Genomic DNA, 17,413 nt, shown 5'->3' with positions numbered 1-17,413 from the left:
ATCTTGAACATCCACAGATTCTGACCCCACAGACTGTGCTGCCAGCCCTCTCAGCATGCGCATAATTTCTCCCTGGTTCTCAAGTATATTTTGAACTTTCATGTTCAACTAGAAAACTGCAAAGACAACAAAAGTCAAAGAGGTAATTCGTATCACTGCCCGTTGTAACAGCCTGTTTAACACCACCTATCAACAGTTAAATAGCCAACTAACGTTCACTGTCAAGGGCATTCCTGCTGCTTCTTGGAGCGGTCTGGTACTGACTCGTACTGGCTGGAGTGGTCTTGTACTGGCTTGAGCGGTCTGGTACTGGCTTGAGCGGTCTGGTACTGGCTTGAGCTGGATGCATTCCTGTCTGGACTGAGCCTGGAAGTGCTGCTTCTCGCTGGGCTGTGAAGTCGGCCTGGATGCCTTGGAGTGGTCTGGTATTGGCTGGTACTGGCTGAAGTGGTCTGGTACTCGCTGGAGATTGGAAAGTTAAAGGTTGGGAGCTCTGGCAGTGGGGGTGCCTGGACGAAGATCTGTGTTTTCTCTTTTCTGCACTTCTTTTTTGGCCGAATTTCCTCTTCATCTAAACCAACGAAGACAAAAAAATGTATGCACCACTAAGTAGTATTTGAGTATTGTAAGTAAACAGTCTTTGAAAAGTGACTATACCGTCAGCATCAAACACATCTTCCTCATCGTTTCTATAACGTTCAGGGGTGATGTGGCTCCGTTTGGTTAAAACTTCTTCTGGGCTCGAAAACATTTCAGCTTGTTTTTCGTATTGAAGGGCCTTGTCAAAATCTTCTGCAAAATTTCAAAGTATGCCGATGACTCAAGATGAATTTAACTTATGTTGTTTAAAATATACATGATATGACTTAGACAATATTCCCTTACCAGTCAATGTTTTCCTGAAAACCCGAATTGGCAGCCTCTCCCAGAATTGTTTGTCAGGAATCTCAGCTTTCCGGATTCTGGAGTGGGTAGGATTTGGCCTTGGCCAACAGCAGAAGGTATTCTGAAGATAAAATAATCATGATGAATGACATAATAATAATAAGCTACAATAGTATGCCTATGCACAGTACTTTTCAGAAAAAGTAATAACCTTTCCATCATCTTCTGTCCATTTGGTTGGGACAACAGCGACTGAATGTTCACCAAGGAACTCAACGACCACAAAAGAAGGAGCCATCTGGAAAACAATCAGATAATATTACCATTTCAATACTGCATCAAAGGGTTATTTATGAATCCTAATACAGTTAGTCAGTTATTCTTAGTCTGCACACACTCTTCTGGTTAGACATGCTCCAAGCAGACCTTCTATACCAGGGGTCACCAACCTTTTTGAAACCAAGAGCTACTTCTTGGGTACTGATTAATGCGAAGGGCTACCAGTTTGATACACACTTAAATAAATTGCCAGAAATATCCAATTTTCTCAATTTACCTTTAACTCTATGTTAATATTAATAATTAATTATATTTATCTTTGTTGAAACACTGATCATCTTAATGATTTCTCACAATAAATATATATAGAAACAGATAAATATCAAAATGCAACACTTTATTTTTATATTTTCTCTAAGTGCACATTTTTCAAATTGAACATTTTCAAATGATCACTTCTAAGACAGTCTTGTGAAATCACAATATCCCATTTTAACTAGCTAGCCACTAACAATTTTTAACAAATCATGAATTACTTTGTACCATGTTTGTACAAATAATAACTCATGTAAAATACAAAAGTCAACTCTCAAATTTTTTAATAAATCATGTCACACTTTGAACTGGACACCAAATCTGTTATCTGTTTCTTTGTCAGTTAGTGAAGATCAAGTCTTTAAAATATTTTCTTGGATTTTCAAATTCTATTTGAGTTTTGTCTCTCTTAGAATTAAAAATTTCGAGCAAAGCGAGACCAGCTTGCTAGTAAATAAATCAAATTTAAAAAATAGAGACAGCTATTTGAGCTATTTGCAGAACAGGCCAGCGGGCTACTCATCTGGTCCTTACGGGCTACCTTGTGCCCGCGGGCACCGCGTTGGTGACCCCTGTTCTATACTTACTACTGGTTATTGATCTGTTCAAAATTCATGCAGTATCCCCATGAATATGCTATGGCAAATTATTGTTTAACTAAACTACAAATAAATCCACCCTTCTTCAGAAGTCATTCGTTGGTCTTTGGTCAGTTTGGAAACTTTATAACAGCCAACCTGCACGAGAGATGTATGCTAGTTAGCGCCGGCGCATGGCGCGCATTTATACACAAAGCTAAAACCGTAAAATGGTCTGAAATTAATCATAGGTAGGTTGGAAATTGTTATACAAAAACGTGCTTCGTATTTCACTCTTTCTATACTTACTTGTGATAAATGGATGGCGCACCAAATTGCTTTAAAATCGGGATTCTGGAAGTAGTTAGCCTTCGTCCTTCTTTGTCTCACGGAGCAGCTTCAATTGTGCGTGCGTGCAGTCTTCTTCTCCTTCTTCAGATTTTTATGGCGGTTGGCAAGCAACCTTGTGTGTGCATTACCGCCACCTACTGTGCGTGCAGCCTTGACTCAGCCGGCGTCAGATTGTTCACAAAACACAACACTTTCGCAGAAAGTTAGGGAAACGTTACAACATACTGTATAAAAAGTAAATTTGCGAGAAAAAAAAACACTTATAAAAGCCTAACAGTTGCTGTTTCCATTGCAGGCAAATTATATTTGGTATATAGATGAGAACGTTCTAAGAACATTCTAAGAACGTTCTTAGAACATAATTAAAAAAAAAAAACAACATATTTTTTAATATGTTCTAAGACCGTTCTTAAGAACGTTCTTAGAACATATCAAAAACTTTATTTTTGATATGTTCTAAGAACGTTCTTAGAACGTTCTCATCTTGCATAACCAAAAGAGAACCATAAGGGAACGTTACGTTAACGTTAGGTGTTACCTGGGTGGCTTGCTTTTGCAAGGTGCCTTTCATTGTCAAGTCAAGTCCAAATTCTGTATATTCTTATTACATGTCTTCATAAAACTACTGTAGTTGTTTTTTTTGTTTGTTTTTATACAATATTTGTCATTCTCAAACTGCTACATCTATCGGTAAGCCAAATAATCGCTTAATTAAAGTACAGTGTTTTATTTTCCTTTTTTCAAACACAGTGTTACTGTTCAAACGCTGTGTAATGTTTCAAAGAGCAACAATATCGTATATACTTGTTAAATAAAACCTCTGCCTTGTTTTTAACGAATACTTAGGCCTACTACGTTAGTGTATTTCAATGGTGGTCATTATGGTGGTACCTGGAGAGCCAATTGTCTTCTGAGGTGGTACTCGGTGAAAAAAGTTGAAGAACTACTGATATAATGAAAAAAAATGCATGTTGCATGTTGAAATTCTGGTGTTTTGCAGAATAGAATAATGACATTTCGATTCATTTTGATTTGGAAAACTGTTTTTAAATACGGATAGTTTGAGGTACAGAACTGATTAAATTTGTATGTTTTTTTTCACGACTCCCCTGACTTGAATCACTTTTGAGACCATATTTTTTAATTACACATGTGATTCCTTGTATAAATAGAACCTCAAACCTTAAAAAAAGTGCATGCTACAGTTAGCATTTTAGCATGTTTACATTAACACGCTATATATTGAGGTATTTTTCTAATGCTAACTGTAAGCATGCTATTTTTAGCATGTTAGCATAGTACTGTCAGCATGCAATTTTATTTTTGCTCATATATTTTGTTACTGGATGCTATCTTGCCAGCATGCTAACTGTTAGCATTTCCCTTTAGTTTTGGCTCTTCAGCATTCACACAAAATGTCCACGGAAATTGTATTTTCAATTTTTTTGAAAAAAAAATTCTGGTGTTTTGCAGAATGGAATAATGACATTTTGAATCATTTGTATTTGGAAAACTGTTTTTAAATACGGGTAGTTTGAGGTACAGAACAGATTAAATTCGCATATTTTTTTTCGCGACTCCCCTGACTTGAATTACCTTTGAGAACTTGACCATATTTTTTAATTACTCCGTGCAATGCAAATATAAATAAAATAAAAAACCTCATCATCAACATAGATGAATAAAATGAGCTGTAAGAACTTAACCCGATGTCCATGTTAAGTTCGCGATTGCTCAGTCTCCGTGACTCTCAAGGGAAAAAAAAGTGCAAAGTTTCCACTGGGTTGTGCATTTTTATAAAGCTAACAAAGTAACATTGGACATGTTTTCCTTTGCAAAAAGAGCTTAGATTTTTTTTTTTGCTTGTTTATCTTCTGGATCGATCAATATAAACATGACTAACTAAAACATTTCAAACTGTATATCATTGTTTTATGAAACACAATTTACCTTTACTAATTATTTCGGACTTATTTGACAGGATTTGTCTGTTTTACATGAACACGTTCAACTTTTAAGCAATTTAGTGGCTGCAGTGAGCTCTTTTTGCACTTCACATCATATTAAAAGTTGGGCTTCAAACTTATTATTGCTATTTTTAACTCTAGCTAGGATCTGTACTTTTTATCGGGGTATTGTTTTTAACTTTGTAAAGCACTTTGCATTGCATTTCTTTTATGTAAGAAAAGCGCTTTCTAAATAAAGTTTGATTAATTGATTGATTGAGAGCAGGGAAGTCTTTTATCAACAACTGTTTTTTCAAGTCTTAAACAAGTCAAGTGTGTGTGCAGTGCAAGGTGAAATGCAGTTATGTCAGGAACTTTGGCGGAGGAAATATTGTGTTACAAACTTTTGTGTGGTGTTGCTTCCTTATTTGTCATGACTCCAAGGTGATTTCAATATGTAGCAGTGGCAGCTGAACTGAATATGACAGCGTGTCATAATTTCGTCAGTCAGCTGGAACAAAAAATACTTACGTAATGTTAGTCCAGAATCTTCCCTGGTCCTCATGGACCGACCTAATTAGGAAGCGGTACCAACAAAAATACCGGTACTCTGGGTAAGTCCCTACCCACAAAACAGCTCACGTGCTTGTGTTGTTGTGAACGACATCATTGATGTAATATGGAGAGAGGCAGAGGACGTGGCCAAGCAGGCCTCCACTCCGGGTCCACTCCCACAATACTTCCACAAGACGTGGGCAGTAACAACCGGTACCAAAATATACCTAATTTTCATGAAAAAATTACTTTCTTAAATAAATAAAAAACTCAAAGTAGTTGTAATTGTGTTATCTCTCCTTAATTAGTTGGATGTGTGAGTCATGTGTATGGTTGTAATGATTAAAAATATTTAATAATGGAGAATAGAATGCCAGCTCAGTGGTATACATCCCCAAAATGTCAACTTCCTGTGTAAACTTGTAAATTATTTCATTATCAGCGTGACCTTACACGTTAAAAAGGACAATACCGTTTTTTTTATAGGCTCCTGTGCGCCTCTGCCAATTACCATTTTAATTATATGTGGAACTTTTATCAAATGTGAAATAGGTCGTCCCGACTTTAACAAGAGTACGGTCGGAGGGTGGGTGCGTGGCAAAGTTTGCAAGGTGACATGCTGGTCAGGGATGAGCTGAGGCCCGGGCATGAATTATTATTTAGCAAAACAACAATTGTAAATACAAGTGTTTGCTGTGATTGACTGTATTGTTCATGCTATGTTTACCAAACTTAGGTATTTCATGGGCCCCTTGAATGTCTCCGAAAAAAACGTTTTTTTCTATTTAAAACAAGTATGTATTTATTTTATCTTAAATTTTGCGCTTTTAAGTATATCCATCCATCCATCCATTTTCTACCGCTTATTCCCTTCGGGGTCGCGGGGGGCGCTGGAGCCTATCTCAGCTAGTATATCAAAGCGTAAATAAGGGTGTCAACAGCTCGCTGAGCCCTTCCCACGCAGTTAACTACTCCATGTTACTGCGCACGCGCAGACTTGATTCAGGAAAAATGCTCTCCTTTTTGACCTAGGGGCCCAACTTTCCTACTACAAAGGGGCCCGGGGCCCACTCAAATACTAACACTAAATTATAAATCATATTCAACAACTATATCTAACCTACTGCACTTGCAGTTTAACAGCATAAACCTAAAATATGTACCCCTAAAACCGCATAATAAGTACTAATCAATCCAATCAACTAATCAATTCGAGACAGCCCGAAGAGGCAATGTGGGTCCCCCCTCCAATGGGGTCACAATTCATAAAAGGGGGGCATAGAGCTTGGGTGCAGGGCCCTTGGCGGTCTGATCCTCGGCTACAGACAGTGTTGGGACTAACGCGTTACAAAGTTATTTTCGGCGGTAACTAGTAATCTAACGCGTTATTTTTTTATATTCAGTAACTCAGTTACCGTTACTACATGATGCATTGCTGCGTTATTGTACGTAATCTTTTATGTAGTATCGGCTAGAAACAGAAGATCTGAGTGTGTTTTATTGGAGCGCTGCGGTGTCGTCCTTCTGTGTCACAAGGAAAAGAAAAGGCGTGCTTATTGTGGGTGGGGGTGGAGAGGGGGTCGGGGGGGGGGGGATGCTCCCAGACTGTAATTGAGGAGCGCAGGGGAGACGTTCCTCCAGGGCCGATGTACTTCGGGGCTAACAACCTTTAACAGTCTTTACAGCTCCGGACTCGAGGGTGAATGACGAGGCCGGTGGTTTGTTGCAACTTTGTCACTTTATTGCTGTCTTGCACGCTCCCTCACCTCTCTCGCCCACTCACTCACTGACGTCACTCACCTCACATGCTGTCATATCTTAAAGGGCAACACACACACACACACACACACACACATACATACATACATACGCTACTCTCATAACAACTAACAAGACATCATGGCGAAGCCAGAAGTCGAGTTTCTTAACATGGAGACATTCTCAATACTTTTCTTTTGTCGAGCACAAAGAAAAGAACATTTTAGTTAAATGTAAGTTGTGTCTTGGATCAAAGATCCCATCTACTTAAAGTTAAAGTTAAAGTGCCAATGATTGTCACACACACACACACACACACACACACACACACACACACACACACACACACACACACACACACACACACACACACACACACACACACACACACACACACACACACACACAAGGTGTGGCAAAATTATTCTCTGCATTTGACCCATCACCCTTGATCACCCCCTGGGAGGTGAGGGGAGCAGTGAGCAGCAGCAGTGACCGCGCCCGGGGATACTGCCCAAAACAGCAATTAAAAATCTGCTGAAACAGCTACATAAGCAACATGCTTCGACAAAGCTAGTAAAGAGAGACACAGACTCCGATGCCACTTCACTTCCACTGAAGGATTTTAACGGAGAGACTGCTAGCCAGGACAACATCGATAGAGCCATTGCAGTGTATGTGCTAGAGGACATGCAGGCTATTTCTACAGTGGAGTCACCCGCTTTCAGGCAGCTAATTAGCATGATACCGGCGTCAAACAGCAAATGGCATGGAAAACATGTTCCAAGTACCTGGACAGTGAGTACATAAACATGGAAAGCGAGCTAAAGAAAACAATTCAAACTCTGCCTCTGCTCATCATTCATCACTGAAGGTACACACTCTGTCAATTATCTTGTATACTTTCATTCTAGACTTCTAGAGTGTTTGATTATCACATCACTCTAAATGTATAGACTATAAAGTTCACAAACATAAAGAGGGATCCTAGTGGGCCAAGGGAATATTTCCTTATCTCTAAACTAAAACTGGGGAAATGTGTAGAGTGTTCTGGGCTTCAGTATAGTGTTGATCTCCTGAATACATACATGATTGTATTTCCGAATTCCTTGAGAGAAAAAAAATGCCTGGTTAGGCTTTGTGTATGTCATGTGCCTTCCTTGGGTGAAGCCAGGTTTACAGCTATGCTGCTATTATGCTGTTTGTTACTTATCTTTGTTATGTTGCAGCTATTTAAAATAGTTTTGTCAATTTGTTCTGCCCTGAAATAAATTGGCCCTTTGAAACATATCTTTGTCTTTGTGTGTTGTACGTAGACCACATTGCTTTCTGAGTTCAGTGATGCAAATGCATGTCAAGTTGATCAACAGATTGCATTATTCTCTAGTAGAGTAACAGTACTGAAATGAAGGCTAAAAGGGCATTAATGGGAGCTTTAAAAAAAAGAAAAAGAAAAAAAGAAACAACTAAATAGTTACTTTTCACAGTAACGCATTACCTTTTGGTGTAAGTAACTGAGTTAGTAACTGAGTTACTTTTGAAACAAAGTAACTAGTAACTGTAACTAGTTACTGGTTTTCAGTAACTAACCCGACACTGGTAATAACCAGATTATGTTCTGCATATTCATGAAGACAGACGCCAAAATTGGCTTGTTCAGTAGAACAGCTTTGCGTTTCTTAGTACTCGCAAAACTTTTAGTACAACTTTTTTCACCAAGTATTACCTCTCCAAGTACCACCATAACAACCAACATTAAAATACAGTAGCGCAGTAGGCCTATGTATTCATTAAAAACAAATTAACAAGTACATTTAATAGTTTTGGCCACTGTAATATTACACACAGTTTGAAGGGTAACACTGTGTTTGAATAAAGGACAATTTCTATGAGTGATAGAAATAACAGAGTGAGAGGGTTCTGTTTGTGTCTAAATTGTATATTTTTGGCGTTGACTATGGTCTACGGTAGTCGGATCGTGACGACTTCCATCGATAACGACTCGATATTACTATATTTAATGTGGAATCTGAACCGAGGATGTCGTTGTGGCTTGTGCAGCCCTTTGAGACACTTGTGATTTAGGGCTATATAAATAGAAATTGATTGATTGATTGATAATGAAGGGATTCTTTGGCGTACCACTAGGTGGAGCCTGCGTACCAGCGTTTGAGAACCCCTGCTTTAGTAGATCAGGCCCTAAGAGTAAAGGTGTCCTTCAAGGCCAGACTATAAACAAAATTAGAAAAATCATCTCTGTGTGTGTGTGAGAAAAAGGCACTTTTGGCATAATACTGCGAGCGTTTTTGGTCAGGTCACAATTTTCCCCTTCACTTCCCCTCACTGTCACCAACCACTAAGCCACGTTGGCTTTTTGCAAGCACATAGTTGCACTCATGGAAAGAAACTATTGCTGTATAGATGAATCAAACATGAAATATAAGATGATCTAAAAAAGATAAATATTAATTGTGTTTTCCCTAATGGGCTCAAGTTACAATACGTACAATATATTTGTGCATACTTTTAACTGAACTTTATTACCTTCAGCCAGAATGGTTCGAAGTCAATCCAAGCAGATTCGACCAATCTGTGCGAGTTATGCACCACACATTTTGGCCAATCGAATTTGTCTCTGAGCGGCGCTCAAACGTGCACGTCAACTGTCTAATGCAGGGGTCGGCAACCCAAAATGTTTTAAGGGCCATATTGGACCAAAATGACACAAAAAAAATCTGCCTGAAGCCGCAAAAAATGTAAAGTCTTATATAAGTGTTATAATGAAGGCAACACATGATGTAAGTGTCTATATTAGCTATATTAGCCTACTATCAAAGGCTTTCGCAAATCTTTGTTGACGGAATGTTTTTTTTTTTATATTCTACACATGTTTGCAACATTGGAGATCATGAGTGAAATGGAGGCTTCTCAGAGGATGAGATAACTCTTGGAAATGACTGTCTTAGAATGGCCAAATATATAGATGTGTGAGTCCAAGTTAAAGGAAACGGCAGGCTGTCTTCTTCTAATGGATTTATTACAATATTTGCAAGCTGGGTAATGTTTGCTGTGGTCTGGAACAACATGGCACACAAACAACTATGAGAAATTCAGCCAATATTACATACAGATAATGTGTCATGATACATCCAAATATAAATTAAATACACAGAGGACATAAGTAAAGGAAATTAAATGAGCTCAAATATACCTACAAACGAGGCATAATGATGCAATGTGTACATTCAGTTAGCCTAAATAGCATGTTAGCATCGATTAGCTTGCAGTCATGGATTGACCAAATATGCCTGATAAGCACTCCAGTAAATCAATAAAATCAACAAAACTCGCTTTTGTGTTAGCATAAAACGTTTGGTGGACAAAATGAGACAAAGAAGGAGTGGCATAAAACACGCCTTTGTGTGGCAGCATTAGAGAAAGTTGTACATGTAAACAAACTATGAGTTCAAGGATCTCTGAAATTACTAGAACAAAATTGTGCTTGCAAAATACTCTCATCAGTGAAGCATGTTTAATATAAACAGTGGGATGTTTAACAATTAGGAAGGTTTGTGTCATGTTCGTTCTCTTACAGAAAATATATTAATCTCTCATCATCTGTCATTTACCAACAAAAAAAATGTGCAACAGATCACTTTAAACAGTTCAAAAATACTCTTAACATGCGGGCATAAATGTTTTGGAACACAAATGAATGTTTTTGACGAACACTTTTTAAGCATTTTTGTAATTTTAATTATTACTGCATAGCCGCACCCAATGAATTTTAGAAGAAAAAAAATGTTTTTCAATATATTAGCCGCACCGGACTATAAGCCACAGATATATGCGTTGTGAAATTAGTTATTTACACATAAATATTTTGTGATTTTTATTTTTTTTACATACCTTAATTGTTTCAAAACGGTGCTTGTAACATGGCAGTAAAGCGGCTGATCAAACAAAACAGAAGTCATCGTCATGGACCCACTAGCTGTGGAAGCTAGCTCTCCAATCGGCCAAACAGACTCAATAACTCCAAGGTGACGTCTTGGTGTGTTTACTGAGAAATTTGTGAAACTGAACCAATACAAAATAATTCCGTTGATAATACTAACACAGATACTTGTAAATGTGTCAGCTCATTAGCTCATGCTAATGAGCGTCATTACATTACGATGCCATGTACAAATATGCATGAAAATACTCCTGCAGACGTCACAAATGGGACGGTTTAGCAGAGGTGGGACCAAGTCATTGCTTTGCAAGTCACAAGTAAGTCTCAAGTCTTTGCCCTCAAGTCTCGAGTCAAGTCCCGAGTCAAGACAGGCAAGTCCTGAGTCAAGTCCAAAGTCAAGACTGGAAAGTCTCAAGTCAAGTCACAAGTCCTGCATTTTGAGTTTCGAGTCCTTTCAAGTCCTTTTAACCACAGACTAATATTTTTACACAGATTGTGTATGCTTTTAAACCGCTGTATTTATTTATTAAAACAAGTGCATTTGAAATAGCAGGAAAAAAAATAGTACTGACATTGCAATTCATAATAGCACTATTAACCAGTCATTTTAATAGTTTAAACAATTTTAAACATTTAACTCATTCCTTTACAGAATAAACACATTTGAAAAAACAAGTGCAATTGTACTTATTTGTACAAAAGTGTTAACATTGTATTTCCATGGCATATTGCATTGTAACTAGTTCCACAGCAGTTTCTATCCTGTTCTTACTTCATCTCATTGATCTCATCTCATACTGTATGTGTGTTGATGTGTGCGTACACATGAAAAACATAACAAATACATGAACATAACAATGAACAGAGTTGTACTTTTTAGATGTCAGGGCCCTATGCAATATGTACACATATTCTTAATATAGTATACATTTGAACTGACCATTATTTGATATGATATTTATATGACTACGTTTGTCTTTTTGTAGGTGGCTAAAATACACGGTGCTGCTGACCGCCGTCTAACGTTATGTTACTGTGTGTGATACATTGACTAACGTTATGTTATGTATAGGTACCTCATGCAACCCTGCTTAAAAAAATTACTTGATAAAAAGTATGAATAAGGTAGCAAACTGCAGTGGACGCAACAGATTGCCGTGTTTGCAATGACGTTATAACCATAAACATCTTATAAGTAGACGCAGTATTGGTTGCTGTGACGCGAGCAATTTGCATCTTGAAGTGGTGATGAGGAGCCGGCGAGCAGCCTAAACTGACAGTTGACAGGTAGAAAACAAAGATGGTGTTCAGCGTTTTCCTGCTCAAATGAGCGGACTGTTGAAAATAGGAATCGGGGGATTACTTTTCACAAGTAAGATTTAACATTAATGTACTATTGGTTGTATTTTATGAAAATAACATTACCACAGAGTTGAGAAGGAGCAAAGATCTTCAATATTTGTATGTGAAAATCACAAAGAAATCTTCTGGGGGAGGATGACACCCCTACAGGGGTTTGGTTTACAAACTTTCAGCCCCACCTAAAACAAAATTCACCAGCCGCCACTGATTATGATGCTTTCTCATTTTAGGCAAAATATAAGACAATACTTTCTTAACAGTATAATTGTAACCAGGAATAAGTCTTCAAGTAACAATATTCAAATACTAACATTGTTGGGTAAGACAGCATTTGGTTTTATTCTGAATCCAGTGAAACAGATTGGTGGTTTTAGCTGATATAAAGACTTTCAGGTGTTTATATATGTTTATGTTTAAGTATTTGGCAGACGCTTTTATACAAAGCGACATACATAAAAAATACATATATAACAATCACTGTAAACATGATCATTTAAGGGAAGAATGTAATACAAAATATCAATACAAAGTGTCAAGACAGAATAACTCTCTGCTGCTGCAGCAACAGAGATTCGGTCTATAAGATATATAGATATCTAATGTATTCATTCATTGTTTATGTAGGATATACGCATGTATATATAACCTAATCATATTGTTTCTTCAACTTAAAAATAGCTGACCGTTTTTTTCCCCCTTTTCTGGGCTTATATTCCCAGTTTTGATCTTGGATGTCTGGTCACTTATAGCATATAAGAATATTATATTACTGTTAAGCAAACTATGAATAATAAAACATGTGACCGTTATCATAGCTACACGTATGACAAAAAAGCGTGTGAAAATAAGTGGTATTCAGTGAGGTAAAATGAATTAAATGCACTGACAGTTCATTGTTCCTGCCAAATGAATTGCACTGAGTGGAGTGGATCACCACTCCAAGATGGCGGCCCCGCGTCTTGTCTGCGCCAGTAGGCAGTAGCCCTCGATGCTGTGTCTACTTATAAGATGTCTATGGTTATAACGTTAGCAGTGAGTTTACAGCCTCACTGATTTAACTACACAGCAAATAAAAGTCATGTTACTTAGCCAATAAACGTTATCTTACATTCAAAACTTACCCTTCTTTGTGCAACTTCAAATGTCGAACGAAGTTGGAAATTGTTGCGTCTCCGTCTGTAATATTCAAACTGCGTGATTTGCATACGGCAATTCGTTTTTTGTAGACCAAGTCGTAGTTTTTATACCCAAACGAAACCAACTTTGGTATAAATCTTTCTCACTGGCGCGTTGTTTGACAACTCTTGTTCATTGGTTGTCCTGCAATTTGATTGGCTGAATGCTGTGTGATGAAAACAATGTAGATCTAATTTGATTGGCTGTTGTACTGAGAGCACACACGCTGACACACACAACACGCTGATAGACAGACACGTAGAAAATGAAAGCTACGGAGCGCTCCCAAATAACTTTTTAAGCTTTAGGTTTTGGGGAAAGTAGCAAGTCATGTCAACTCAAAAGGCTCAAGTCCAAGTGAAGTCACAAGTCATTGATGTTAAAGTCTAAGTCGAGTTGCAAGTCTCTTTACATTTTGTCAAGTCGAGTCTAAAGTCATCAAATTCATGACTCGAGTCTGACTCGAGTCCAAGTCATGTGACTCGAGTCCACACCTCTGCGGTTTAGTAAGTATAACGTTTTAGTTATATTGTAAAACTTACAAACGTTGCTTGAAGTGTTGAATGAAGACTCCATACAAGTAGAACGTTATGGACAGCTCGAAGACGAAACGCCAACGATTCGACAAAACCCAAAACCAGTGAAGTTGGCACGTTGTGTAAATCGTAAATAAAACAGAATACAATGATTTGCAAATCCTTTTCAACATATATTTAATTGAATACACTGCAAAGACAAGATATTTAATGTTAATGTTTTTGCAAATAACCATGGCAAAAAGTTGGCACAGGGGCATTTTTACCACTGTGTTACATGGCCTTTCCTTTTAACAACACTCAGTAAACATTTGGGAACTGAGGAGACCAACTTTTGAAGCTTGTTTTAGTTTTAGTTATATTGTAAAACTTACAAAAGTTGCTTGGAGTGTTGAATGAAGAATCCATAGGAGTAAAAACGTTATAGACGGCTGGAAGACCAACATGCCACTCCGGTTGAAAAAAAAAAAGCACTACATGTAAGGAAGGACACCGAAAGTGAGCGAACTCGACCATAAGATGGCGCCATAGCACAAACAAAACACTTTATAGGTGTAATTGCTTGTTTTATTATTATTTTAAACTATTTTTACTATGGCCTATATTGGAGAAAAATCCATAAATTAGCCGCACCGTCCTATAAGCCGCAGGATTCAAAGTGTAAGAAAAAAGTACGGTAGCATACAACGAGTTAAAAATCAATATAGTATTTGTTTTCCAATTTTTGCGAGAAACGTGCTTTACAGCAAGGTTACAAGGAGCACTTAAAACATTATTAAAAAGTTGATCAAATCACAAGTTGATTGAATTTTATTGAGAAAAAAATAAGCCTCAAAACATTGCCGCAACATTCTGAAAAACTTGCCGCCATGCGGGACTGGTTCTTGTCGGATGGGCGTGACAGAACTAAAAATAACACTCAGGTTAGTCCATCCCCCATGGACGGGACCAGTGAGGCCCATACGGTATGTTCCAGTTTGTGCAACACTGCACTGCATTGTTCCGTCAAATCACATTCACACCCGTTTATTTATTGGGCCTCTCGAACGCATCATGTGGTGCGTTCAAAAACAACCGGTCTCCCACCGGCAGCAAAGTTCTGCATTAACATCGTCTGTGTGACTTCATCAAAGAGCTTTTCAAACCTGCTGATCATCAACAGTTGGTGGTGGTGGTGGTGGGGGGAATAACGTGGTAGCTGTGTGGATGCAGGCTGCCCCCAGTTTGACATGTGATTCACACAGTCTGGTGCGCGGCAGCGAGTTAATGCACCCTGAGGCGGTGAGGGGAGGTATGCGGGCGACCAGGGTTCGAAAACATGTTTAAAATTCCGTTTAGACTGTTTCATTTTTATGTCAAAACACACAAATCGCGGGATCACCAACGACTAATCTACTTTGTCAATATCAATATCTACTTTGTCATAATATATTAGCCGCATCGGACTATAAGCCGCAGATATAAACGTTGGGGAACGAGTTATTTACATAGAAATAATTTGTAATCTTAATTGTTTCCAAACCGTGTCTGTGCCACGGCAGTAAAACGGCTGATCAAACAAAACAGAAGTCATCGTCATGGACCCACTAGCTGCGGAAGTTAGCTCTCCAATCAGCTAAACAGACTCAATAACTCCACGGTGACATTTTGGCGAATTTACTGAGAAATTTGTGAAACTGAAACAATACAAAAATAATGCCATTGTAACTGTGCCAGTATTAGCTGGAAAAACTAATCCATTTTCCGTATTATATATATATATATATATATATATATATATATATATATATATATATATATATATATATATATATATATATATATATATATATATATATATATATATATATATATATATATATATATATATATATATATATATATTAATATATATATATAAAAAAAAATAAAAATATAATAGTAGCGGTTTCTAGTTCGGAATTTACAGCAATCAATTTTAATTTGTCTTATCCCGCCCCTTAAGTCATCTGCTGCTATAAAATAATAGCATTATATTTTTTATTTCTGGCGGCATTCTCTCTCTCAATTGTCTGTCTTTGTAGCGCAATCTTCTCTGATCTTTTACAGCCGTTTTGTGTGTAACTGTGGCAGTTTGCACGAGCATTCCGAAATACAGCGGCCGCAGGACAGTTTCAGTCTCGATAAATCACATTGTGCCTGCTAAATGATTATATTTGGGATATAAGCGGCACCCACAAAATTGTTGAAGAAAAAAATGTGTTTCCATATATTACCCGCACTGGACGATAAGCCGCAGATATATACGTTATGAAATGAGTTATTTACACAGATATATTTTGTAATCTTAATTGTTTCCAAACCGTGTCTGTGCCACGACAGTAAAACGGCTGATCAGATAAAACAGAAGTCATCGTCATGGACCCACTAGCTGCGGAAGTTAGCTCTCCAATCAGCGAAGCAGACTCAATAACTCCACGGTGACATTTTAGCGAATTTACTGAAGAATTTGTGAAACTGAAACAATACAAAAATAATGCTGTTGTAAGGTAATGATACTAACACAGACACTCATAATCATGTTAGCATATTAGCTAATGCTAACAACGCTAGCTGCATTGCATTACGATAGCACGTACACATATGCATGAAAACACTCCTACAGACATCACACATGGGACGGTTTCATAAGGAATAATTGTTTTAGTTGTAGTAAAACTTACAAACGTTACTCTGAGTGATGAATATAGAATCTTTACGAGGAAAAACGCTAGGGACGCTAATTTCTTGTTTACGGCCTCAACACAGGAAGTACATTTTCAACCCGCAATACCTGCAGTGACCAAACTCGTCCAAAAGTTGGCGCCAGAGCAAAAACAATAACACACCATTTCAGTCGGGTTTAACTATTGAACACAAAACAATATGAACATTAGCAGGAAAAATACATCCATAAATTAGCCACTCCGTTTTATAAGCCGCTGGGTTCAAAATCTAGGAAAAAAGTAGTCTAGTCCGGAATTTACGGTAATCAATTTAATTTATCTTACTCCACCCCTTAAGTCATTTTATCAAGTTATTTCTGACCATATTCTCTCTCGTATTTGGCGAATTTACTGAGGAATTTGTTTGTTTTAGTTATATTATAAAACTTACAAACGTTACTCTGAGTGATGAATATAGAATATTTTCGAGGAAAAACGCTATGGACGCTTATTTCTTGTTTACGGCCTCAACACAGGAAGTACATTTTCAACCCGCAATACCTGCAGTGACCAAACTCGTCCAAAAGTTGGCGCCAGAGCAAAAACAATAACACACCATTTCAGTTGGGTTTAACTATTGAACACAAAACAATATGAACATTAGCAGGAAAAATAAATCGATAAATTAGCCACTCCGTCTTATAAGCTGCAAGGTTAAAAATCTAGGACAAAAGTAGTCTAGTCCGGAATTTACGGTAATCAATTTAATTTGTCTTACTTCACTCCTTAAGTCATTTTATCAAGTTTTTTCTGACCATATTCTCTCTCGTATTTGGCGAATTTATTGAGGAATTTGTTTGTTTTAGTTATATTGTAAAACTTACAAACGTTACTCTGAGTGATGAATATAGAATATTTTCGAGGAAAAACGCTATGGACGCTTATTTCTTGTTTACGGCCTCAACACAGGAAGTACATTTTCAACCCGCAATACCTGCAGTGACCAAACTCGTCCAAAAGTTGGCGCCAG

At 37.6% G+C, this 17,413-nt stretch overlaps 1 long non-coding RNA gene across 2 annotated transcripts in view; it reads right to left on the bottom strand.

The window, feature by feature from the left end:
- Positions 1 to 885: 885 nt before the first annotated feature.
- Positions 886 to 17,413, bottom strand: part of LOC133657964 (uncharacterized) — a 55,302-nt gene continuing 38,774 nt past the window's right edge. The window contains exons 1-3 of one of the 2 annotated variants that reach the window (XR_009827384.1): positions 2,367 to 2,441; positions 1,097 to 1,183; positions 886 to 1,006 (exon numbers count right to left, since the gene is read on the bottom strand). This is a non-coding gene — a long non-coding RNA (uncharacterized LOC133657964). Of the gene's footprint in view, positions 1,007 to 1,096; positions 1,184 to 2,366; positions 2,442 to 17,413 lie in introns of those variants that run through there. The other variant, XR_009827385.1, reaches the window with a different exon arrangement.

Source organism: Entelurus aequoreus, linkage group LG01 (assembly GCF_033978785.1).
Source record: "Entelurus aequoreus isolate RoL-2023_Sb linkage group LG01, RoL_Eaeq_v1.1, whole genome shotgun sequence".
NCBI lineage: Eukaryota > Metazoa > Chordata > Actinopteri > Syngnathiformes > Syngnathidae > Entelurus > Entelurus aequoreus.
The sequence above is the reverse complement of the archived record's forward strand: the minus strand, read 5'-3'. Positions and strand labels throughout refer to the sequence as shown.